The 25,687-nt window shown below is 43.1% G+C and overlaps 1 protein-coding gene across 1 annotated transcript in view; it reads right to left on the bottom strand.

Annotated features, from left to right (window-relative positions):
- The window catches only part of LOC132832339 (copine-4), a 321,120-nt gene that overhangs the window by 183,309 nt on the left and 112,124 nt on the right, over positions 1 to 25,687 (bottom strand). The window lies entirely within an intron of this gene.

Below are 25,687 nucleotides of genomic sequence, written 5' to 3'. Positions count from 1 at the left end.
CCTCAAAGTGCTGGGAACCCAAGTTCAATTCCCTTCTCAGGCAGCTGTCTGTGTGGAGTTTGCATGTTCTCCCTGTGTCTGTGCGGACTTCCTCTGGGTGCTCCAGTTTCCTGCCACAGTCCAAAGCTGTGCAGGTTCGGTAATTGGCCATGCTATATTACATGTTACAGTATCCAGGTTAGGTGGGTTAGCCAAGGGAAATGCAGGGTTATGGGGGGGTGGGGGGGAACTGGGTGGGATGCCCTTTGGAGGGTTGATGTGGACTCGAATGACCACACTGGAGGGATTCTGTGAACAACAAATTGGCATTTAATGGATAGTAATTGTGAGTAAAAAGCTAGAGTAAAGGGCGGGGTGATTAGTAATCTGACCATGCTCCATTACATAAATTTTGTTAATTGTTTCATCAAAGGTGATTGTCGATTAAGGAGCTCTTTATTTGGGCTTGTGTGGTGCAGGGTAGTATCCTTAGCTCTAGGTCAGGAGGCCTACCTACTCAAGTTCTACCTACTGCAAAGGTGTGTAATAACATCTCTGAACAGATTGAAAGAGACAAGAGTACCTGCAGGGTCTGATGATAGAGTGGTAATGTCCTTGCTTTGGAGCTGCAAGTTATAAGAGTCAAACAGCGCGGAAACAGACCCTTCGGCCCAACTTGTCCATGCTGACCAGGTTTCCCAAACTAAACTAATCCCATTTTCTTGCGTTTGGTCTATAACACTCTAAACCTTTCCTATCCAAGTACTCTGTCTTTTAAATGTTGTAATTGTACCAGCCTCCACCACTTCCTTTGGCAGCTCGTTCCATACTCACACCACCCTCTGCATGAAAATATTGCCCATTAGGTCCCTTTTAAATCTTTCCCCTCTCACCCTAAACCTATGCCCTCTAGTTTTGAAATCCCCTAACCTGGGAAAAAGACCTTAGTTATTCACCTTATCTAATCGTCTCATGATTTTGCTGGATTAAACATAGCAAGGGAGGGCTAAGATCTCTGCCTCTGAACCAGGAGGGCTGGAATCAAGTCCCACCTCCAGAACATTTCTGAAGAAGAGTCACTGGACTTGAAACATGACCTCTGTTCCTGTCTCCACCCTTGCTGCCAGACCTGCAGAGTTCCTCCAGCATTCTCTGTGTTAGTAACATTAGAAATTGATAAAAACACATGTGCAATGAGCAAGTACAAAGCAACCACCCACAAAAATTACAAGGACCAAGTACTTCCAAGGCTGGTTCAACAATCGCTGTTCCCAAGAACACTCCCACAATGGAGAAAGCTTCCAAAGGAAATCACCACGCCCCCAGCACGGGAAATCTCTGAGACCCATCTCTGGGTGGTTTCTATTGATAAGCTTTCCATTGCCAGGATTTCATTTCAGCAGCTGGCACAGTAACACTGTCCAAATGCGGATATTTTAGTTTGTGGTACCAACCCAGTCAACCAGCACCAATGAACCGCTGAGGAATTACTCACTGTGTAAAGAAGCAACAAGTTAAAAAGTGAAAGCTGAGAAAATTCACCAAGAAAAAGAATGACATGAACCTACGACATTGTCAAAAAATATATTCTACAAGCTCTTTCTTTCACTGTGATACCGAGTGTAGGAATTTACTCTGCCTAATAAGTCAGATAGCTTTGTAACTTTTTAAAAAATATCTCGGTATGAAAAAGCAGAAATCCAAAAGAGAATGACTAAGTGAACACAAGTCTTCTCTGCCCGAAGTGGGGGAGGTGATAGCCGAGTGGTATCATCGCTGGACTGTTAATCCAGAAACCTCAGGTAATGTTCTGGGGTTCAATCCTGCCATGGCAGATGGTGGAATTCAAATTTTTAAAAAATCGGGAATGATGGTCATAAATTTCATGTTGGGGAAAACCCATCTGGTTCACAAATATGCCCTTTATGGAAGGAAACGACTTGGTTTGACCTAGATGTGACTCCAGAACCATAGCAATGTGGCTAGCTGTTAACAATGGGGCAATACATGCAGGTCCTGGCGAGTGACACCCTCAACTGGTGAATCAAAACAAAATGCCTCTAACAACAGAGTCAAACGTAAAATACCCACTTTACAGGAACTGAGTGACAGAGGGGTTGGGATGAGTGATGAATTAAATTTGTTTTTGGTTTTCCTGTGGAGCAGGAGTGTTATACCCTAAAATATGGAAGTGAGCAGCTGAGAAGACACACCACTCCTGTTCAGTAGCGTCAGAGGTTCTGGATATAGTTCAAATTTGGCTTCAAGCTTCATCAATATTAATGTATAAAGCAGAATTGGTAAGTCACCTCTAAAATTCTTTGTCCTAGAGCTGTTTGCTCTGATATTTAGAATGTACTGAGATGGATAATCCATAAGAGCAAGAAATCAGAGAAAGAAAAATTTACTTTGGAGTTATACAGCATTAAAACACACCATAATAGATCAGAGTGGTGCTGAAAAAGCACAGCAGGTCAGGCAGCATCCGAGGAGCAGGAAAATTGACGTTTCGGGCATAAGCCTTTCATCAGGCCATATGCCTGAAATGTCAATTCTCCTGCTCCTCAGATGCTGCCTGACCTGCTGTGCTTTTCCAGCACCACTCTAATCTTGACTCTAATCTCCAGCATCTGCAGTACCCACTTTCGCCTACACCATAATAGATGGCTAACTGCCCCAACAGATAGCAAAGGATAGCTGTCATTGTCCAAACCTCTACCCCTAAAACATGACCACTGAAACATCAGCTCAAATCCCAGGAATCTGTAACTTTGTTCTCTGTGTCCATTTGCAAATCTCAACATTAACCTTGAATTGTGATATCCCCTGAGGAATACATGGCATTGCCTGTTCAGAAGCACCTCTATAGCAGCTTTCAGAAAGAAATCGGGAATCATTTTTAAAAAAGAAACGTTGGCAAGGAGATAGACGCAGAGTAAGAGGTCTGAGACTAACTGGATTGTTCTTCAACAGAGCTAGTCCAGGCTCGATTGACTGAATGCCCCCATTCTCTGTTGTTTAACTCTATGTTCAGACAATATATGCCTTCCACACATTGCGCTGACTACTTTCACTAAACATGAGAACGTAAGAAACAGGGACAAAAGTAAGCCACTCAGCTCCAACTACCCACCAGTTCACCATAACAAGGTGACTAGTCTATTAATTGAATACAAGTGCAATGACCATCGAAATGGTTGGTTTCAGTTGAGAGTACATGAAGTAAGAGGAAACAAACTTCACTGGAGCAGGACACTCACTGGGTGAAGAATGGAAGGGAAGGATGTGCATTTATCTAGCAATGTGAGGATGTCACACAGGCACTTCCTGACCAGTACAGTCTATGTTGGCTCAGGAAGTAAGAAAGCTGGGTCATTGCTTATAGTCAAGGCATATTTAGACTTCTAATCGGCAAGGACTATTGGAGGTCAGGAAGGACCATGACGTTAAGGCCACAATCAGATCCGATTGAATAGCAGAGCACACGTGATGGATGAAATGGCTGACCCCCTCTGATTTCCTGTGACCTTATGTAATGTAGTGGCTAATGGCTCCAGGTAAAATTGCCCCATGTCTTGTCAGGACACAGCAGGCTGGTGACAGGCACCCATCAGCCAACACAGCACAGCTTTGTCCATCAGGTCCACCACCTCACCCTATCACTGGGCCCAGAGACCAGAGAGAGTGGGCGTGGGAGGACAGTGAGATGTCCTAGAGCTGACAACGGTTTACAGAGATTTTCTTTTGTTTCAGATCTAGGAGAACCATTGCAGCTGCACGGACTCCACAAAAGTTTGTGTGGCATATTGATGTGAGGAATGCCATTAATGTTTTTGATGAGACTGGTCAATGCCAGTCAGAGCTAGTGTACACTTTTGAATTTGGGCAACCCTATTAGCCAACCTCACCCTGAATCGATTTGGGTGGGCAAGATACTTACCCATAAACTCCAACCCCAATCTGGCTGTGGCTCAAATGAATTAGAATTAGATTTTATTGTTATGTATACTCTAGTACAGAAGTGAGTGTGTGCTCCCTATGTAATGCACATTACTATCCTGAGGGGACTTGGCAGAGTGGATGCTATGAGGATGCTCCCTCTTGTGGGAGAGGCTGAAACTTGTGGACAGCAGTGAAGGTGAGACAAGTTGACTTTCTCAGAGGGTTATGAGCTGGTGGAACTCTTTTCCCCAGAGAACAGTAGCCATTGAACATTGAGGCCAACAGATTATTGATTAACAAAGGGGGGGGGGGAGGGTGTTCAAAGGTTATTGGTGCTACATAGGAACATGGATTTGAGGTCACAATCAGATCATCCCTGATCTTATCAAACAATAGACTAGGTTCAAGGGGCCAAATGGTCTTCTCCTGAGTCTGACCAAATTTAGATGTTCATGCATTCTCTATCCCGTCGAACTGATCCATGTTACACATATTTTACGGTCAGCAAAGTGGATGCTACATTCGAGTTACAGCGGACTTCTGTCCTCTAACCCCCAATGTATAGTATTAAAGGACACTTGGGATATCTACACAAAACCAAATGCATTGTTAAGAGCTCTGTTACATCTTCAACTGATCAATAATCTTAACCTTATGCATCATCCTTCATTTTGTACTGGCACTTTACATTTCCAAATGATAAAGTGAACATATGCTCAAATTAAAAACCTATCTTTAAATAATTAGGCCATTCATTGATTGATTCGTGCTCCTTTGGGCCATTCATCTGTTATACTGGACATTATGGACCACGTCATGTCAACAGTATTACCTACACTAAGCAATCAGGGTCAAGAGTTAATTTACTGCCAGTTTGAGGTACTTAAAGCAATTACTGAAAACATGTTTTCATCTATAAGCTTAATGCACTAACAGAAGCACATTTATATTCATGAACCTACTAAATCAGGTGTTATTGCATCAGATGAGAGAAATTGTGCCACATTTAATTCACAGTCAGGCATACCATCCTGAATTGGAAACATATTGGTGATTCATTTGCCAGTTCCTAGCCAAAGGGGCGCTGTCATCCATTATGGACTGAAGATGGCCTCCCATCTAATAAGTGGTGGGCCATGAGTAACATTTCACTAAAACCATCTTCTGTCAGTGGTTCTGCCAACACAGAGAAACCATGAACCAGGTAAGTGAATAGAACAGATTTGACATGTGCCAAAAGATCATCAGTACAGGGAATCCAAGGTTTGGATGCAGGAGGAAGCCAATCACATAGAGGAATCCTCACAGAGAGTATTCCAGGAAATTAAAAAGTACTGATTATCCTCTGCTTTTAAAGCATTTTACAGAGAATGGTGTATATAAGCATTGGGACATATATGCAGAATTTAAGTAGAAACTGAAACATCATGGAGAAGGTTTAAAGGAAGCATTCATTTAAAAATTTTCATGTTTTTATCATAGCAGAGAAATTGACATTCCACCAATTTAAATTAAGTTCCACTGGGCTATCACACAATAATTGTATTGAAGGGTTTTGCGGCAACACTAACAGTGATTAGTGAAAATTCACATTCATTCGAGTGATTACTCAAGATTTAACTCTGCAGAATCATCAGCAGGGCCCCCTCCCCCCTCCGCCATCAAGAGCAGAGAATCACTTGCAGCAACTATTGGGTTTTCTTGTTGAGTCACAGATACACGGACATCAGAAGCTGGTGTCAGTTCAATAGCTGTAATGCCAGCAGATTCTAACAGTTCCTCCATCATTACATTCCAGGCTATTATTCTACATTAAGTAGTCAGAGATGATACAGTTATCCTTCTTTTGCAATCCATTCAATAGTCTTCAATAGCACCTTCCAAACCCACAACTTATTCCATCTAGAAGGATAAGGGCAGCAGATATATGGGAACACCATCCCCTGCAAGTTCCCCTGACCGCTCCTTCATTGCACTGACACAGTGATATTGATCTGTCCAGAGAAAACACAGAGAAATTTCTCAGTGTGGTCAGGATGATCACAGCAATTGATGCATAATAAACGTTTCCAAAACAGGGAAGTGAAAAGTAACTATTTGATTTGTTGCTACGTTCTCAAGTTCCCTGAGAGCCAGAATGCCCCAGTACGGCTCCGGTAATTTCATAACGCATTTAACTGAACAGTTTAGCACTCATTCACCAACTCCCTCAATGCTACCAGTTTCACTATTTAAACCACACACCCGGGGGATGCTTCCACTTTGAGGAGCTTTTTTTCTGATGAAGCAAAATATAATAAGAATCATTGTTGTAAGTAATGGTCTGGGGAGTACACACTTAGCTTCGGAATTGGAAAAACCATCAGTATGTATCATAAAAGTACATGGCTATAGGCAGCACTGCATTTCATTTCCATATTCCCTGACATAAAACATTGCCTCTCCTCTCTGAACTAATAAATTTAGTCACACTAAGTTGGCTGGTTATAAGTTGATTCATAACACAAAGGCTTATCTGACTCATCTATTGAGGGTCCAGTGATGGCTCATTATAAATTAAGCTGTTAATATCCTGTTTAAGGCTGGTAACTGCAGAATTTAACCTGCAGATGTCTATTTATCGTCAAGTACAAACTGAAATAAATTTGAACAAAATTAAAATTTGGTCTTTCTTACCTAACAACTATATGCACTCAGTCCTCGCATTGGATGGCATTACAAAGTATTGAAAAATAAATGTGCACAGGATATGATTGTTTTGTTTATTCAGGGAATGTGGACTCCACATCCCCATCCCGAATTGCCCTTGAGAAAGATGGCGATGAGCTGCCTCTTTAAATCACTGGAGCCCATGTGGTGTAAGAATCTCCATAGTGCAGTTAGGGAGAGAATTCCAGAATTTAGATCTAGCAAAGGCAAGGTGATATATTTCCAAGTCAGGATGAAGACTGTGACTAGGAGGGGAACTTGCAGGTGATGGAGTTCCGATATATCTGCTAGCCCTTTATCTCTCTTAGTGGCAGAGGTCATGGATTTGGAAGGTGCTATTGAAGGAGTCTTGGTGAAATTCTGCAGTGCGGTGTTTCTAATGACTGCCTGCACTATTCATAATATCTACACCTCGAGTCTGTATGAAATGCAGTCTGTCTGATCAGGATTTCAGACCATGGTCTCTGACATACAGGGGCACCTTGATGAAATGATTATGAAGCAGTCCCGAATGTCTATGAAATGCTCATGAATTTTCATTCCGCAACTCTCAGCAAACATCCATTGAAATTACAGCACATTCTAGAATATCAACGGCGGCTGTGTGTCAATTCCTGAATACGTTAATATCTGTAACCCACGCTCACTCCAACTCTGTGCAAGCTTTTATTTAGACAGGTATGGAGCACCCAGATTGTGAACTTTCTTTAAAAAAAAACCCAGCATCCAAGTAAAAGTAATAGGGAAGTTAAATGGAATATTGACCTTTGTTTCATTGGGAATGGATTATAAAAGTAGGGAGGTCTTCCTAAAACTAAAAGCTGTAGTCAGAGCAAAATTGGAATATTGTGAACAACTTTGGGCCCCTTATTGAAGGAAAGATGGACTAGCATTGGAAGCAGTTCAGAGAAGGTTCACTAGCTTGATACTGGGTAAGGAGGGATTGTCTTATGAGGAGAGGTTGAGCCATTGAGTCTGTACTCATTGGAATTTTGAAAAATGAGAGGTGACCCTATTGAAGCATACAAGGTTCTGAAAGGACTTGACAGCATCGATGCAGAGATGTTGTTTCCCCTTTTGGGAGAGCTTAGGATCGGATAGCATCATCTCAGAATAAGGGGTTACACATTTTAGACAGAGATGAGGAAGAATTTCTTCTTTCAGAGTGTTGGGAATCTACGCAATTCTTTCCCGGAGTTGAGTGCAGAGACGGGGGTCATTAATACATTCAAGGCTGAGAAGGACAGATTTTTAATTAGTAAAGGAATCCAGGGTGATGAGACAAGCTCAATGAGCTAAATGGGGGCCTTCTCTTGTTCCTCTGTCTTAACGACCAACTCAATCACCAGCCACAATCTACCCAAGCCAGAAAACGAACCTGTTCCCATCAGTTAGTAGTCAGGAGATTTTGAACTGGAAACTGCTGCTGTTCCTGGGAGGTCAGAATGACGCAAGAACCTTTGCAGAACACCCAAAGGTTGAGTGAGCTGGGCTGGGAACCTGTGGGTTTCCTTAAACAGTGTCTGCTGAGGTTCTGACCCGCTGTCTGGTCAGAAGATTGAAGTCCTGTATCAGCAGCACTGCCCAAAGTCAAGGGAGGACACTCCAGACCCCACAGTGGGTCAGGGGGAAGGGAAGGAAAGGGGCAGTCCCCTCCCAATAAATGTTAACTCAGGCAGGAGTCACAAAGGCTCCTGGAACCGTGGGGGGGGTGCCCAGATGTCAGTGAACAAAAGGCTCCTCCCTTACCCCATGCAGACCTCCCACCACCCCCCAGGAACACTGCCCCCTTCCCCAGGTTCCACTCTCACAGTGTTGCACTGAAGGCACTGCAGGTGCAATGTTACACTGTCCTTTTTGGTGAAATGCATTTTATTTGAAGTGATTTCATTTTCCAACATAGGAGTTAGGCATTTCATGTGGTGGAGGTTGGTACAATCACAGCATTTAAAAGGCAGCTGGATGGGTATATGAACAGGAAGGGATATGGGCCAAGTGCTGACAAATGGGACTAGATTGGGTTAGGATATCTGGTCAACATGGAGGAGTTGGATTGTAGGGTCTGTTTCCGTGGTGTTCATCTCTATGACTCTATGTTGCATCTTTCAGTTTCAAGGTTACAAGTGTAATATTTATTTCTGATAAGAAAGGCCTCTTTAGAAATGAGCTGTCTTTTCATTTAAGGTCACAGTTTTCAGGAAGTCAGCTGCAATGTGAAAGCTTGATCAAAGAGTAAGTTTACAATACGTGATTGAAAGTAGGAAAGAGGTGCTGGAAAAGCACAGCAGGTCAGGAAGCATCCGAGGAGCAGAACAGTCGATGTTTCAGGCACCCTGTTGAGGGGCTTATGCCTGAAACCTCGATTCTCCTGCTCCTCGGATGCTGCCTGACCTGCTGTGCTTTTCCAGCACCACACTCTCGACTCTGATCTCCAGCATCTGCAGTCCTCTCTTTCGCCTAGGAAAGAGACGCTACAAACAGTGAGGAGGTTATTATTGAAGATGCACAAGAGATGAGAATCTGATGTGTTCAAGGCTTCAAAGGGACTTGAAAAGAAAAATAAATATAAAGAAGTGATAATTGTCAGCCTGGGTGCTAATGTTAATCACAAAGTATTAGGTTGATCTGAAATTTGATGTTCGTTAGGATATGGCCAGCAGGGTTTTGGGATGAGCTCCACATTAAACAGGAGTTGTTTTATTGCACAGATCTGAGAAAGGTATTAGACCATGAAATGTGCCAGGCAACATCATGTGGGTTTGCAGCATGAAAAATCGCCAATGTATCCTCCGCATATTCAGTTAGCACTCAGCCAGTCATTAATCTCTCAGCAGCTAGCCAGCTAGTCAGTTCAATAGTTATCCAATTAACTGTGCAAGTCATGTAATAGTCATTTACATAAGCATATAACCCAAACTGTATATGTAAGTCCAAGCTGTCAGAGTGGTGTGCACAGTATGTTAATAAATTTCCAGACATCTGATTCAATATGAATTGACTCTCTGCAGGATCTATTACAAGGGCTGACAAATAGAAAGGGACAAAGCTCCACACCAGTAGAGTTTATTTTAATCCAATAAACAAAGCAGATGTTCGATCTTATCAGCAGAACTTTGTAGGAACTCAGCAAAAGTAAAATAAGTTTTTCAAACTTATTTTATAACTGCAAACTTATTTTATAAGGTTGAATAACTGCACTGACACAGTGATATTGATCTGTCCAGGAAAAAAAAATGCTTAAAATTCCTCAGTGCAGTCAGAATGACTACAACAATTGATGTGTAATAGACATTCCTAAAGCAGGGAACTGAAAAGTAACTATTTGATTTGTTGCTACGTTCCCATGTTCTGAGAGTCAGAATACCCCAGTATGGCTCTGGCAATTTCATAACGCATTTAACTGGACAGTTTAGCACTCATTCACCAACTCCCTCAATGCTACCAGCGAAAACACACACCCAGGGGATGCTTTTACTTTCGGTAGCTTTTTTTCTGATGAAGCAAAATTTAATAAGAAACGTTATCATAAGTACTTGTCTGGGGAGTACACACTTAGCTTAAAAATTGGGAAATGCATAAGTGCATATCATATAAGTATGGAAACAATGATGACACAGTAATGAGACAGTCACTCTGCAATATACTATATTGTCCCTATGCCCAAAGGGATAGAGACAATACAATCCCTTGTTGCTCACAACAGCCTAGTTAAACATTGTGAATCACACTCTGCAGCCAAGAGGCAGTTCTGCATGTGAGTTTAATATGTACACAAAACATTGTTCTTAATCAGATATATTTTGACTGTTCTGAAAACCTAGGGAGGAGTACATGATAGATTCTCAAAAAGAGGATGACACTGGGTTAAGAACCAGCCTGTAGAGTTTTCTGTTTAACACAGGGAGGCTGCAGTACTGTAGCTATATATGCTTCCACCTGGCTGGAAAATGGTCCCAGCCTTCCGGCACACTTCAGGTGCATTGCAAGGATTTATAGACCAATAGTCAATGTGTCTGGCTGTATAATAACATGGTCCCTATGGGCGGCAAACACTAAGGTGAGACGTGAACCCAGAGGCTTCTAAACCAGAGAAAAGGGCAATACCCACTGTACCATAAGACCTCCCTGGAATGTGGATGTCGGTGGGTGTTGTTGGTTGGGCCACCGTTTATTACCCATCCCTCATGGTCATATATCAGCAGAGCATTAATTGCACCAGTGGCATTACCATGATGTTACCACCTCCCACATGGGCTGTACTGTGACTGGTTCGCGATTGGGTACGGTGAGAGGGGAACTGGGTTTAATTATTGACACTTCCCTATAAAGTGGGCACACTCCGAGTCAAAATGAAACAGGGAAACCCCATCGTAAAGATTCCCATCGAGTCAAGAGGACAGAAGCTAACAGCCATATCCCAGGAAAAGAACATTAACTGAAGGAAGCTGCTTAACCAGGTGAGATCATGTAAGCTCTGATGCTGTTAATCACACATACTGACTGAGAGAAAGAGAGAGAGAGAGAGAGAGAGAGAGTGAGACAGTGAGAGAAAGAGAGAGAGTGAATGGGACAGTAAGAGAGTGAGAGGGAGTGAGATAGTGAGAGAAGGGAGAGAGAGTGAGACAGTGAGAGAGAGTGAGATAGTGAGAGAAGGGAGAGAGAGTGAGACAGTGAGAGGGAGTGAGACAGTGAGAAAGAGGGAGAGAGAGTGAGACAGTGGGTGGGGGGTGGGGAGACTGGCTACTCGTGGCTCCTGGGAATTACTGTTGCATTAACTTATATAAGCTTAGCTTCTGGTTACCTCTATTGTGAATCCACTAACTACATTCCTGCTAATATAGGAATACACTGAACCTCCTGTGCAACATTTGCTGCTTGATTATTAAGTATCTCTGTCCTTGAATAATTTGTCACTCATTTGCTCAGAAGCTTTGATTATATTCATGCTGTTAAGGCTATTAAGCATTTCCTTGCGCAGTTTTTGCTTTGAATTAACCCCCCTTTCTTAAAACTTTATTTGGGGGATATGAGAATCACTGGCTAGCTTCGTATTTATCATCCAACCCTAATTGTCTCAGACATGCTTGTGGTGAGCTGCCTTCTTGAAACAGGGCATTTCTTTGGAGATACACACGATACTGTTAGAAAGGGAAGGGTGACCAATAGATAGTGCTTTGTACGTGGCTGGTGATTCGATTACCTCTTTACAACATGGGCACAAGTTTCTTGGTGTAACCAGTTCCTATAGTTTTCACGTTTAATTGTCCTAATCTCATATTCCCCACCTCTGTCCCATATCTCCCTACTCACGCCCCCTCCAATCACCCATGGGATCTTGCTGTGCAGTTTGGCTGCTATTTACCCATGCATTACAACTGTTCAAAGGTACAGAGGTACAGATGATGAGAAACCCAGGGGTCCCAGGTAGGGCCCTGGAGATGGGAATTCAAAACCCATGTCAGCAGGTAGAATTCAAACTCAGTCAACAGATTTCATGAATCAGAAGAAAAACTTGAATCTGAACCTGAAACTTGGTATGAATCTCCATAACAGTGACATCACCGACTGTTGCACAAACCCATCTGGTTCACTAAGGGACTTTGATTCCGTTCACTCAAGGGAAGTGGGTGTCACTGGTTAGAACAGCACTTGCTGCCTGAGCCTAGTTGAGATGCATTGAGTCAACAAATGTTTCTGTGAATCTAGGGGTCACCTGTAGGCCAGACCAGGTAAGGATGGCAGATTTCCTTCCCTAAAGGACAATGGTGGGCTTGTCCTGACAATTGACAGAATGTTACCTGAGGGTCGGGATTAACAGTTTAGTGATGACACTACATAGTCACTCCAGATTCACAATGATGGTGCTGATTCCCAATTATCCTCAAAGGCAATTAGGGATGGATATCAAATGCTCGTGTTGCCTGCAATGTTCATGTTCCATTAAAGCATTAAGGGAAAGTTGTTAGATTTCAAAACTTGCCTGGCATTTTTTTTCTAAAGCATTGCTGGCCACACAAGGTGGTAAAGTATGATCGATAAATTAGGTTCCTACTGAAATGACCTGAGTGACAAAAAAAATATTCAGAGCTGGTTAGATCAGGACCAGGACAGCAGAATTGGGGCCACGCTCGATGCTTAACACACACATAGCTGGTGTCATTGGTCACAGCCTGATGGACTCAGACTCTCAGTTTGCACTTTGACCTGTTGCTCAGGTAAGAAAACTATTTCTACAAACTATTGTTCACAAAGGAATTATCTCAAGGACTGAAAATGCATCAATCAAGACAAAACATCCTGTGTGGAATGGAGCTTTAAGGATTTGCTCATATTTTTGAATTAGGAAAATTACATCCCATTGGAGTTTTAAAAGAGGCAGCTATATTTCCTCAAATAGCGGCATCATTTTTAGTGACAAATATTCTCCTGAGAATGAAGGGAGTTTGAAAAATCTTTCTGTCCAGTAGTTATAAATTATACTTTTTCTTACTGTGATATAATAAACTGTAATTTGGCGAAATGTCTGACTTGTACATCAATTCCTGCGAAGGTCATCTCCATCAGTACAGAACTGCCGAGACTGAATACCACTTTTGAGACTGAAGCAATGGATTTAAAAGGCTAATAATCAATCAAAGACTCGCTCATAGACTTTAACAACACAAAAGGAGGCCATTCTGACCATCATGTCTGTCCTAGTTTACAAGGATCTAATCCCATTTCATAGCTCTTTAGCCCATACTGCTGGAGGTTATGGCAATGCACGTGTATATCTTAATATTGTTGATGAGAGTTTCTGATTCAACAACTACCTTTCAGTCAGTGAGTTCTAAATTCCAGTTACCTTCTGAGTGAAAGAATTTCTCCTCAAATTCCCCTTTTAGTCTCTATCTCTTACCTTGAATGTAACCCTCCACTAATGGAATACATTCCTATTCTTCCTATCTAGTCCCCTCAAAGTGTAAGATGCCTCTATCAGGTCTCATCTAAACCTTCACTGCTTGCAGGATATCAACTCCAGCCTATCAAATCTGTCCTTGTAGATTAGACCCTTCAGCCCTGGCAGTATCCTGGTAAATCTCTGGCCCCTCTCTAGTGCCACCACTCCCCTCCTGTAATGTGATGACCAGAACTGCACACAGTACTCCAGTTGTAGCCCAACCAGTGTTTCATATTGTTCCAGCAAATCCTCTCTCTCTCTTGTATTCCATGCCTCAAGCTAATAAAGGCAAGTACCCATATGTCTTCTTAACCACTTATCTATTTGTCACAGTATCCTCCGGGAGATCTGTGGAAGGCTGTTGCTCTGAACATCCGCACTTGGAGAAAGTGAGGACTGCAGATGCTGGAGATCAGAATCAAACAGTGTGGCGCTGGAAAAGCACAGCCGAGGCAGTATCCGGGGAGCAGGAGAATCAACGTTTCGGGCATTAGTCCTTCATCAGGAATGAGGCTTGTGGGCCAAGGGGCTGAGAGACAAATGAGCACTTCCTACCATCCATACAGTAATCATTTGCTATGTTAGCCTTCCACTACCACATTAGCTCACACTTTTTCCAGGTTGAATTTGATTTTCGCCTGCTCTGCCTAGCTAGCCAGTTTGTAGATATTCTTCTGTAGTTTATGGCCATCCTCCTGTTTACCACCCGATTAATTTTCATGTCATCTTGATCATGCCCCCTCTAACATTTAAGTTCAAATCATTAACATATACAGCAAAAACCAAAGGCCCCAGGATCGTACCTGAAGGATCCCAATGGAAACAGGATTTGACCTGTTGCTCAGGTGAGAAAACTATTTCTGTAAACGTTGTTCACAAAGGAATTATCTCAAGAACTGAAAATGCCTCAATCAAGGCAAAGCATCCTGTGTGGAATGGAGCCTTAAGGATTTACTCATATTTTTGTATTAGGAAAATTACATCCCATTGAAAAAATCCCTCTACGATGTGTGGCCTCTTACTTTCTTAACTCTGCCTGCCATGTGGAACCTTATTAAAAGCCTTCCTAAATTCCATACGGACCATAATAAAGTCATTGCCCTTATCAGCAGTCCTGCTCACCTCCTCTAAACAGGTTGATCACGTTTTCCTGAAATCCATGCTATGACTGATTAATCAATCTTTCTCCTCACGCAAATATGTTCTGTCCTCTTCTTCTCTTTCTAATATTTTCCCGGCACTGAGGAGGGACAGGCTGGTCCTGTAATTCCCTGCTCTAACCCTGCTCTAACCCTTTTTGTTTAACAATGGAATGCTGCAGATTGTCCTCCAGTCCCCTACCATCTCAATTTCACCTGACGAAGGAGCAGCGCTCCAAAATTTGGGATTTCGAATAAATCTGTTGGAACTATAACCTGTTGTCTTCTGACCTCTCCTGACCTATGACCAGGTCTCTCCTCCTTCGTCTTCCTCAGCAACTTGGGGATATATCTCAGCTGGTCACGCAGATTTATACACTGCTAAGGCTGGCAAACCCAATAGCACCTCTTCTGATTCATTGGAAATACCTTGTGAATTACTGGTTAAGTCAACATAACATACAAACAGCACAATGATGAGAGGAAGCTGCTGAAGAACATAAAATCCCTGCAGTGTGGTAGCAGGCCATTTAACCCAATGGGTTCACACCAACCCTCCAAAGAGCATCCCACCCAGACCCAGCACCCCCTACCATAACCCTGTAACCCTCCATTACCCATGGCTAACCCACCTAACCTGCACATCCCTGGACACAATGGGCAATTTCCCACAACCAATCCACCCTAGCCTGCACATCCCTGGACACAATGGGCAATTTCCCATGACCAATCCACCCTAACCTGCACATCCCTGGACACTACAGGACAATTTCCCATGGCCAATCCACCCTAATCTGCACATCTTTGGACTGTGGGAGGAAACCAGAGCACCCAGAGGAAACCCTCACTTTTCTTTTAAACATTTCATCTTCATTCACCTTCATGTACATTTAATACACCAGTTCAGAAACTAAAAGTTCTTGTATTGAATGGGTTCAGTTATCAATAACTCAGAGCTGGGAATCAAAACTCCCAGTACATACTACTCGATTCTAGATATATTAAACTCTAATTGGCCTCCCATGTTCAACCCTCTGCCAACCAAAACCAAACTCATATCAAAACTCTATCATGGCCTGCGGTTTAATTGTTCTGTGCTCAATTATGGAAGTCTAACACTGATCTATGCTCATGGTGTTTGATTGATTCAGCCTGGGTGTGGACTCTGAGCAAAGTGCACAGAAATATTTGGAAACCTGAGCTGTAAGCCTGAGTGAAGACATTTTGTGATTGGAGAAATATTGTAAGGAATTGTAACTGACTTCATATGCTGATAGAAACCAGTATCATCTCTGTATAGATCTAAGAGATGACACGTGAAGTGCTCACTGACCCTAACTGGCTCCTGGTCAAGCAATATCTTAATTTTAAAACCTCATCTGTATTTCAAACCCCCTCCATTGCCTCAGCCCTCCTAATTTCTGTAATCTCCTCCAGCCCCATGTACCACCAAGGTAATTGGGCTTCACTAATTAGACCATAAGACATAGCAGCAGAAATTAGGCCATTCAGCCCATCAAGTCTGCTCCGCCATTCTATCATGGCTGATAAGTCTCTCTACCCCATTCTCCTGCTTTATTCCCATGACCCTTGATCCCCTTGACAATCAAGAACCTATCTACCTCAGTCTTAAATATACTCAATGACCTGGTCTCCACAGCAATGAATTCAACAGATTAATTCTGGTTTCCTCAGCAGCCTTGGGTTTAAGCTCTGGACTTCACTCTCTTCTCCTTAAAGCTGCTGTTTAAGATCCACCTTGTTAAATGAGCTTTTACTCATCTGCTGTAATATGTGGCCCTCTGCGACTCAGCATCAAATTTTCATTTATAACCCACCTGCTTAAATGCCTTGGGGTACTCTATCACCATGTAGGTGCCACGTAAATGCAACTTTTGCTGCTGTCATTCTGAAATATTCATTCATGAGTTACAATAGACATGTCCATTCCAGGAAAGGAGTAGCAAAGAAAAAACAGCTTAAAAACATATCGTTCATTTTGTACGATCCGCAGTAATAAATGATTGTAAATGGACTAATTCAGTCTCAGGCAGTAACTTACCCCCAAACCCTGTCCCTTTGAAATTTATCTAGCATTACCGGACCCACTCCATGAAGGATAGGCATGGTCAGTTATCACTGGTGGTCACGGTCAGACACTGCTTTGGAAAACAAGCTCAATCTAAGTCATGGTCCCTGTCAGGATTGCCATGTCACATTGCTCTCCATGACGGGATTCCTTTTCATTCAACGCCAAGCCTGATTTCATCCAACTGCAAATTTGATTCTGATGTGAACTGACAAGATTCGGTATTTAACCTCAGTAAAAGCCCACCCAAGCAATTCCATGTTGCAGCAGCTTTACAGTGCTGCCTACAATTAAAGGGAAAAGGAACCAGGCAGAAAAACCAGAACGCAGAATTCCTTGCGGAATATACAGCTCCACAGTAATGAGCAGTAGACAGATTGGATATAACCCTGAGAACGGAAAAGAATTAGTGCATGAACGTGAAGCACTTTCACTGTTAATGACCCTTATCGTTTCAAAACTCCCACCTGACACATACACAATTCATGAAAATGACTGAAGCCAAAACGTTTTTAAACTTGTTCTTTTATTTTCTCCAAAGCTTCCTCTCCCAATTCAGGCATTTTCCGGTAATGCACTCCACAAATTCGAGAGGCTGCTCTTTAAAAAGAGACTTCCATTTGCATAGGGTCTTTGACAACCACTGGATATCTCCTAGCAGTTTACAGCCCATGGAGTAGACAAGGTGTTGATCTCCAATTCTTTCTGTGGTATCAAACTCCACAGGCTCCCTACTCTCTGGCTGAATAAATTTCTCCTCATCTCAGTCCTAAATAGTTTACCCAATACCCTTAGTCTGTGACCAATGGTTCCAAACTCCCCCAGAATCATGGACATCTTTCCTGCATCTACCTGGTCTAGTCCTGTTCGAAATTTTCTCAAAGATTTCCATAAGATTACCCCTCATTCTTCTGAACTCTAATAAATATAATCCTAACCAATTCAAAGTCTCCTCAAACATCCTGCTATTCCAGAAACCAGTCTGCTAAACCTTCTCTGCACTGCCTCAAGATAAGGAGACCAAACCTGCACACAATACTCCTGGTGTGGTCTCACTAAGACACTGTATAATTGCAGCAAGATTTCCCTGCTCCTGTACTCGAAACCTCTCCCTATGAAGGACAACATACTATTTGCCTCTTCACCACCTGCACACTTACTCTCAGTGACTGGTATACAAGGACGCCCAGGTCTCTCTGCACATTACCCTCTCTCAATTTATAACCATCAAATAATAACCCGCCCTTCTGTTCCTACTTGCAGAGTGGATAACCTCATGTATCCACGGTTTACTTTATCAGCCATTTTGTTCACTCACTCACCCTGTCCAAATTACATCCACTTCTCACAGTTCACTCTCTTACTCAGCTTTATTGCATTTGCAAGTTTGAAGGTATTACATTTAGTTATTTAAATCATTGATATATATTGGGAATGGCTGGGGTCCTAGTACTACTTCCAGCAGTACCCCACCAGTCACTACCAGCTGGCCAGAAAATGATGGATTGATTCATTTTATATCCAGCTCAATACATTATCTCCATTCCAGCACAGTCTAATTTTATTCACTAATCTCTCATGTGGTACCTCGTTGAATTTCCTGTTCCTTGGATACTGCCTGACCTGCTGTGCTTTTCCAGTAACACATTTTCAGCTCTGATCTCCAGTAACTGCAGACCTCACTTTCTCCTCGAAGATTTTAATTCCTGACATTTGCCTTGGTCAAAGCAGATAGGGGTAATTTGTCACCCTGCTTTGCATGGAGGCTCCTGGAGATCCTGCAGGACGGGCTGATGCAGAGGCGAGACATCCCCTTCCCCCAGGACCAGCACTGGAGGCCCTGACCCCAGGCCTTCCCCAGCCTGTTCTGGAGTTAACCATCCCATCCCCCTGACCCTTGGGTCAGCGCAGGATCAGAGATTTGAAGGAGTGCCCAGCCATGTAGGAAGGAGGTCAATGACCTTCTCCACTCTGCCAGCGTTAAAATCCTCTCTCCAATACCTCATTCTGTACCCACCTCGACCACATGCTGCCACTTTCACTATTACCTTCAACATCTTCCCTCACTCACCCCAACCCCCGGCACCACTGCATGCCATCTGCACTGCCCACACACTTGCTAGTGTCAGCACCCCTGCCCCCCCTCCCCCCACACTAACACTGATAGCTGCACCCCTACTGTTATTCCCATTAATACTGCCTCTCTCTCACACAAGGAAGAAAACACCCCACAATAGAATCCCTACATCATGGAAGCAGACCATTCAGTCCTTCAAGTCCACATTGACCTTCCAAAGCGCATCCCACCCAGACCCACCTGCATTACCCATGGCTAATCCACCTAGCCTACATATCTTTGGAGTGTGGGAGGAAACTAGGGCACCCAGAGGAAACCCAGGCAGACACGGGGAGAACGCGCAAACTCCACATAGGCAGTCACCGAAGGCTGGAATTGAACCCAGGACCCTGGTGCTGAGAGGTAGCAGTGGTAACCACTGAGCCACCATGCCATACAATAGGGTAGAAGGAACTAAGATGGGTGATGTGCTGCCCATCGTTCGGCTCCTCAGCCTTTATGAGAGGATCCTGACTCAGACCAGCCCTTTCTGAATGTGCAATATTCTTCGAGTGAAGTGGAGTAACCCCTCAGCTAAATTGGTGAATGAAGGATCGGAGATAAGAAGGGCTGATTATTTACAAGGGGGCACTGCCAGCTCCCATCTCCACCCTGTCCTGAAGTCTTCTGCATCATCAACAGGTACCGATAGACATTGTAACAGCAATGTAGGCACTGTTGCAATTCAAGCTCAGAGGACTGCACTACCTGTCTGTAATCCCATTACTCTGTGTGACACAACACAAGTTTAAGTATTTGACCTGTTTTCAATATAGCCAGCACTATACTTGCTCTACATTAGGCTTAGAATAAGAACAACCATTAAACAAGCTACTTCAATAAATATAAAGTAATTGATTGGTTATAAAGTAAAACTTATTTGATGAAGATGCAAACCTTTATTAATTCACAGAACAAGGACATCACTTGTATTGTCCATCCCTAATTGCCCAGAGGGTAGTTACGAGTCAACCATATTGCTGTGGGTCTGGAATCACATGTAGGCCAGACCAGGTGATTATGGCAGATTTCCTTCCCTAAAGGATATTAGTGAACCAGATGGGGTTTTCACAGACAATCGATTCATGGTCATTGTTAGATTCCTAATTCCAGATTTTTATTGAATTCAAATTCCTCCATCTGCCATGGCAGGGTTCAAACCCGGGTTCCCAGGGGTCTCTGGGTTAACTGTCCAGTGATGACTTCACAAGGCCCTCACTTCCTCTGGTAAAATGGGAAACACACACTGTTTATAAAAGAAAACTGTAAACATTCATCCCTTTAGAGCTTCTAAAACACATACACACAAATACCCATGTGCACACATCAGGCAAAGGAAATCCACAAATGCATTTCTCCCTGCACAGTTCACACTGAATAAAAAAATGCTTTTGCCCAGTAAGGCTTAGCCCTTGTAGGCAAAAAAAAGGATAAGGTTTGAGATGTTCAGACCTTATCAGAATGCTGGACTGATAAAGTCTGAACACACAAATCGGAATGTCACTGAGCACATGCAGTTGTCACTGAGGACATTAAGAGTCACAGTCAGTAGGAAATATCAACCCATTCTTTCAAGGGTTCCCATGTGGAAGAGGATACACCAAGGGTTCCAGATTCCACACTGGACTCCAAACAAGGGCTATTCTCCAGAACTGGGAGAGCTCAGCTTGTCGCCAACTGAAATAAAGAAAACTCCAACTGTTTGCTAAACACAATCCAAACAAGACAGCAGTAAAACCCAGTCCTGGTGACCCCCAGGAAAAGAAAATTCAGTAGTTTGTTGAAACCATGTGGTTTCCAGGAAATCCCCTGTAAAAAAAAAGCAGTTCCAATGTGCCTTGTCATTGAACTTTGATACAAAAAGCCATTCCGATAAATCCACTTTTCCACAATCCTGTGAAACCCAAACCCTCAGATTATATCAAATGTAAAGCCGTCATCATAACAGCTGAGAGACTGTTGCAATTCAATCAAACTCTGCTGCTAAAACATAGTTATTCTGGGGAATTCATCATTATTTCTGATAATAAATAGTGTCTGATATGAAATGGTGTCTGCTCAGAAATTTCAGTCACTTTCTTGTCCACAGAGGAGTCATCCAAACTCGGAACAGCCACTTTCAAATCCACTTGACTCCATGGTGCTATCTCTGTCCAAACTATCAAGGGTGTGCTGGGAATAATGTATGAAAGGTGCAAGGTGGGCTTTAAGAAAAAGGAAAACGTTTGATTTTCTCTGAAAGCTAACAGACGATTCTCCTGAACATCTCCAGAGGGACATTTCCCGAACTTGCAGGACAATGACTCGTTACAGCATCTGAACACAGGCTGAGGGACTGAACGCAGAACATGCAAGAGGCATGAGGTTTACTGATATTCAATACCTCAACCATTTACCTGACTACTTCGCTCTGGTTTTCTTTAGGTCAAAAATCACACAACACCAAGTTATAGTCTGACAGGTTTTTTGGAAACACAAGCTTTCAGAGCCCCCACTCAAGAGGCCCATCTCTGAAAGCTTGCGATTTCAAACAAGCCTGTTGGACTATAACCTGGCATCGTGTAATTTTTGACCTTGACCAACCCAATCCAACCTCGGCACCTCCCCATCATGGTTTTCTTTCCACCTCAATGGTGCTCACTTGCAAATCCACACTCAAAGGAAACCATTGACATTCATACAGTCTCGCCATTTCTTTCATAACACACAAGCAAGGAACTACTGTCGGCCCCTCCAGCCTCACTCAGCCATCCAATAGGATCGTGGCTGATCTGATTTTTAACCTCAACTCCATATTCCTGCATATCCCCAATAATCTTTCATCCCTCTGGTAACCACGAATCTCGCTCCCTCTGCCTTGAAAATATTTAAAAGATTCTGCATTCACCACTTTTTGAGGAAGGAAATTCTAAAAACCCACAACCCTCTGAGACAAAAATAGAATGTTTCCCCCACTACTCTTTTAAATAGGTGATGCCTTAGATCCCTAGTTCCGGATTGTCCCACAAGCAGAAACATCCTCTCCATATCCAATTGGACAAGCCCCCTCACAATCTTTTTTGTTTCAAGGACGTTACCGCTGACTGTTTTAAACTCCCCAGGATACGGGCCTAACCTTACCTGATAAAGCAATCCACTCATTCCAGGTTATTAGTCTAATAAATCTTCTCGGAATTTCTTCCATCACATTAACATCCTTCTGTAAGTATGGTGTGCAGTAGTGTACATAGTACTCCAGATATGGTCTCACCAATGCCCTGTATAATTGAAACATAACCTCACTACGTCTGGCGGCTCAGTGGTTAGCACAGGTGCCTCACAGCTCCAACGACCAGGGTTCGATTCCAGCCTCAGGCGACTGTCTATGTGGAGTTTGCACATTTTCCCCACATCCGTGTGGGTTTCCTCCTGGTGCTCCAGTTTCCTCCCACAATCCAAAGATGTGCAGGTTAGGGTGAATTGGCTATGCTAAATTGTCCCATAGTGTCCAGGGATGTATATGTTAGGTGCATTAGTCAGAGGTAAATCTAGAGTGATAGGGTAGGGGAATGGGTCTGGTTGGGATACTCTTCGGAGGATCGGTGTGGATTTGTTGGGCTGACGGGCCTATTTCCACACTGTAGGGATTCTATGATATTCTGACAGCTAGCAGACACCAAGCAGCTGAGCTTCATACTAGCTTCAGAATGTCTGTGAACACTTTCTGCAAAGGTCCAACAGATAGAGTCAACAGCCCCTGTTCTGAGATGATTAGCCTCATGATCTCCTTTGAGCCCTGTTCACATCCATCAACATCAACCTGGCCCCGGAAACACTGACTACACTATTAGAAGACCCAAAGACACATACACCTAACACTACCAACTTCATCATCAAAGACAGTATCATCAAGCTAGTGGACCGATGCCTTCCCACCCACTTCACCTTCAACAACAAAACCTACAGACAAACCAATGGAACACCCATGAGATCTCCGATATCAGGGTTCTTAGCAGAGGCAGTAATGCAGAGACTCCAACAAACAGCTCTGCCAAACTTTGGGCTCGCTACATGGATGACACATTTGTCATCACAAAATGGAACAAATTAGAGGAAATGTTCAAGACCATCAATAAAACTCTTACTGGCTTAAAATTCACTAAAGAGGACAAAAACAATAACAAACTGCCATTCCTAGATGTCACAGTAGAGCAAACAGCCAATGGGGAACTTCAAACCAGTGTCTATAGGAAAACAACACATCGGGACCAAATATTAAACTACAGAAGCAATCATCCCAACATCCACTAACGAAGCTGCATTAGAATGTTATTTCAACAAGCCACCATACACAGAGGAGCTACAAAGGACAGAGGAAAATCACTTATACTGTGTATTCAAAAAGAACATGTACCCAATGAACACAGTCAGTGATTTCTCAGCAACAAACCCCAACAAGCAGACAAACATGTCCAGAAACCCCAGCCACTCTGCCCTACATCAAAGACATTTCGGAAATGACTGCCAAACTACTCAGACCCCTTGGCATCATGGTAGCCCACAAATCCACCAACACACTAAAACAGCAGCTAATGAACTTGAAAGACCCTATACAGACAACAAGCAAAACTAATGTCATTTACAAAATACTGTGCAAGGATTGTAACAAACACTACATTGGACAAAGTTAAAAATCACACAACACCAGGTTATAGTCCAACAGGTTTAATTCGCTCCGAAAGCTAGTGTGCTTCCAATTAAACCTGTTGGACTGTAACCTGGTGTTGTGTGATTTTTAACTTTGTACACTCCAGTCCAACACCAGCATCTCCAAATCATGACTACATTGGACAAACAGGCAGAAAACTCACCACCAGGATACCTGAACGTCAACTAGCCACAAAACAACATGGCCCTCTCTCACTAGTATCCTCACATACAGATAAGGAAGGACACCACTTCGACTGGGACAACACATCCATCTTAGGACAAGCTAAACAGAGACACGCATGAGATTTCCTAGAAGCATGGCATTCCAACTGGAACTCTATCAAGAAACACATTGACTTGGATCCCAGTTACCACCCCCTGAGAAAAAGAACAGGAAATGACACCACCATACAAAATGAGATCACCAGCCAAAGGAAACCTAAACACATAAATAGAAAGCGGGCCATATCACCAATGCTTCATCCGGAGGCTCACTGAAGATGTTACCTAATATGGTGATGAAACGTGTGTAAACTAACCTTCCAGCTCAGTGAACAAACCTACATCCAGAACCTCAACCTGAGCTACAAACCTTCTCAAACTTGCTATGATTACCCTGGGTCATAGGAGCCAAGGAGCGTAATGCGGTTGGAGATTCCTGAGCTAGAACTCTCTATCTGGAGTACTTTGAGTGACCTGCATCTTTTAAATGCAAGCCTGCCTGACCCAGTAGCAACTCTGCATCTGACAATGTTGGGCCTGGTACAATCACATTATGAGGAATTTCAATGGAAAATAAACAAAATTAAAGTGACAGCAGGCAGGCGAGTTTATGACCCTTTAAAGGTATTACTTTGTCCTGTTTTTGTTTGAAGGGAGATTGTAATGTAGAGGTTACAAACTGACAACTGAAGATAATTTAACAACTTGTGAGACCGTTAGGTTTTTTTTTAACTGTAACAGTGGAAGCAGCCTCAGTAGATGTGGCCAGCTCTCACAGATTTATGGATTTTGGTTTCTTTCAGTAACATCATAAGATATTGAGGTCTCCAAAGAGTTGAAAGCTTCCTCGCTGCTACTCTCTCTGAACCTTCTCTTGCTATTTTTTTGTCCTGGATTGGAGAACTGCAGAATCTGTGTCTAAATGTGCCCTTTGGCAAGGGATGTGCTTATGGGATTAAATTAATTGATTCCCTACAGTGTGGAAACAGGCCCTTTGGCCCCACACCAACCCTCTGAAGATTAACTCACCCAGACCCTACCCTATACCACTATAGGCAATTTAGCATGGCCAATTCACCTGATCTGCACATCTTTGTATTGTGGGAGGACACTGGAACAGCCAGAGAAAACCCACACAGACACAGGGGGAACATGCAAACTCCACACAGTCACCCGAAGTGGGAATCGAACCTGGGTCCCTGGCTGTGAGGCAGCAGTGCGAACCACTGAGACACCCTGTCTCCCTAGATTAGATTGCCTTCAGTGTTGAAACAGGCCCTTCAGCCCAACAAGTCCATACCGACCCTCCGAAGAGCAACCCACCCAGACCCATTTCCATCTGACTAATGCACCTAACACTATGGACAATTTAAAATGGTCAATTCACCTGACCTATACATCTTTGGACTGTGGGAGGAAACCGGAGCACCCGGAGAAAACCCACGCAGATATGGGGTAAATGTCCACCCAAGGCTGGGATTGAACCTGGGTTCCTTGTGCTGTGAGGCAGCAGTGCAAACCACTGAGCCACCATGCCACAATGTTACTGTATTGGAACAGTTCATTAGTAATAGTTACTATGTCTATTACTGTACAGCAATCTTTGTTTTAACTGGCACCTTAAAATAGCTGGAACTGTTGATGAACCCGCAAACATTACATACTTCAAATACCATGATGTTTGAGTACGCTATAAAGGGTATAATTGATCTGTATACCCCCTGCATTACATTTCTTCTACATGCTGTGTGTTTTCACGTTGACGTTAGGAGGTGTGTTCATACCTTTAACAGGTTTCATTTGAGGATGTTGATGTCTCAAAGCTTCACTTGATCCGGGTTTATTCCGGTTAAGTTTACCTC

Source organism: Hemiscyllium ocellatum, chromosome 34 (assembly GCF_020745735.1).
Source record: "Hemiscyllium ocellatum isolate sHemOce1 chromosome 34, sHemOce1.pat.X.cur, whole genome shotgun sequence".
Lineage (NCBI taxonomy): Eukaryota > Metazoa > Chordata > Chondrichthyes > Orectolobiformes > Hemiscylliidae > Hemiscyllium > Hemiscyllium ocellatum.
Note: the sequence above shows the minus strand (reverse complement) of the source record. Positions and strands in the feature narration are given on the sequence as shown.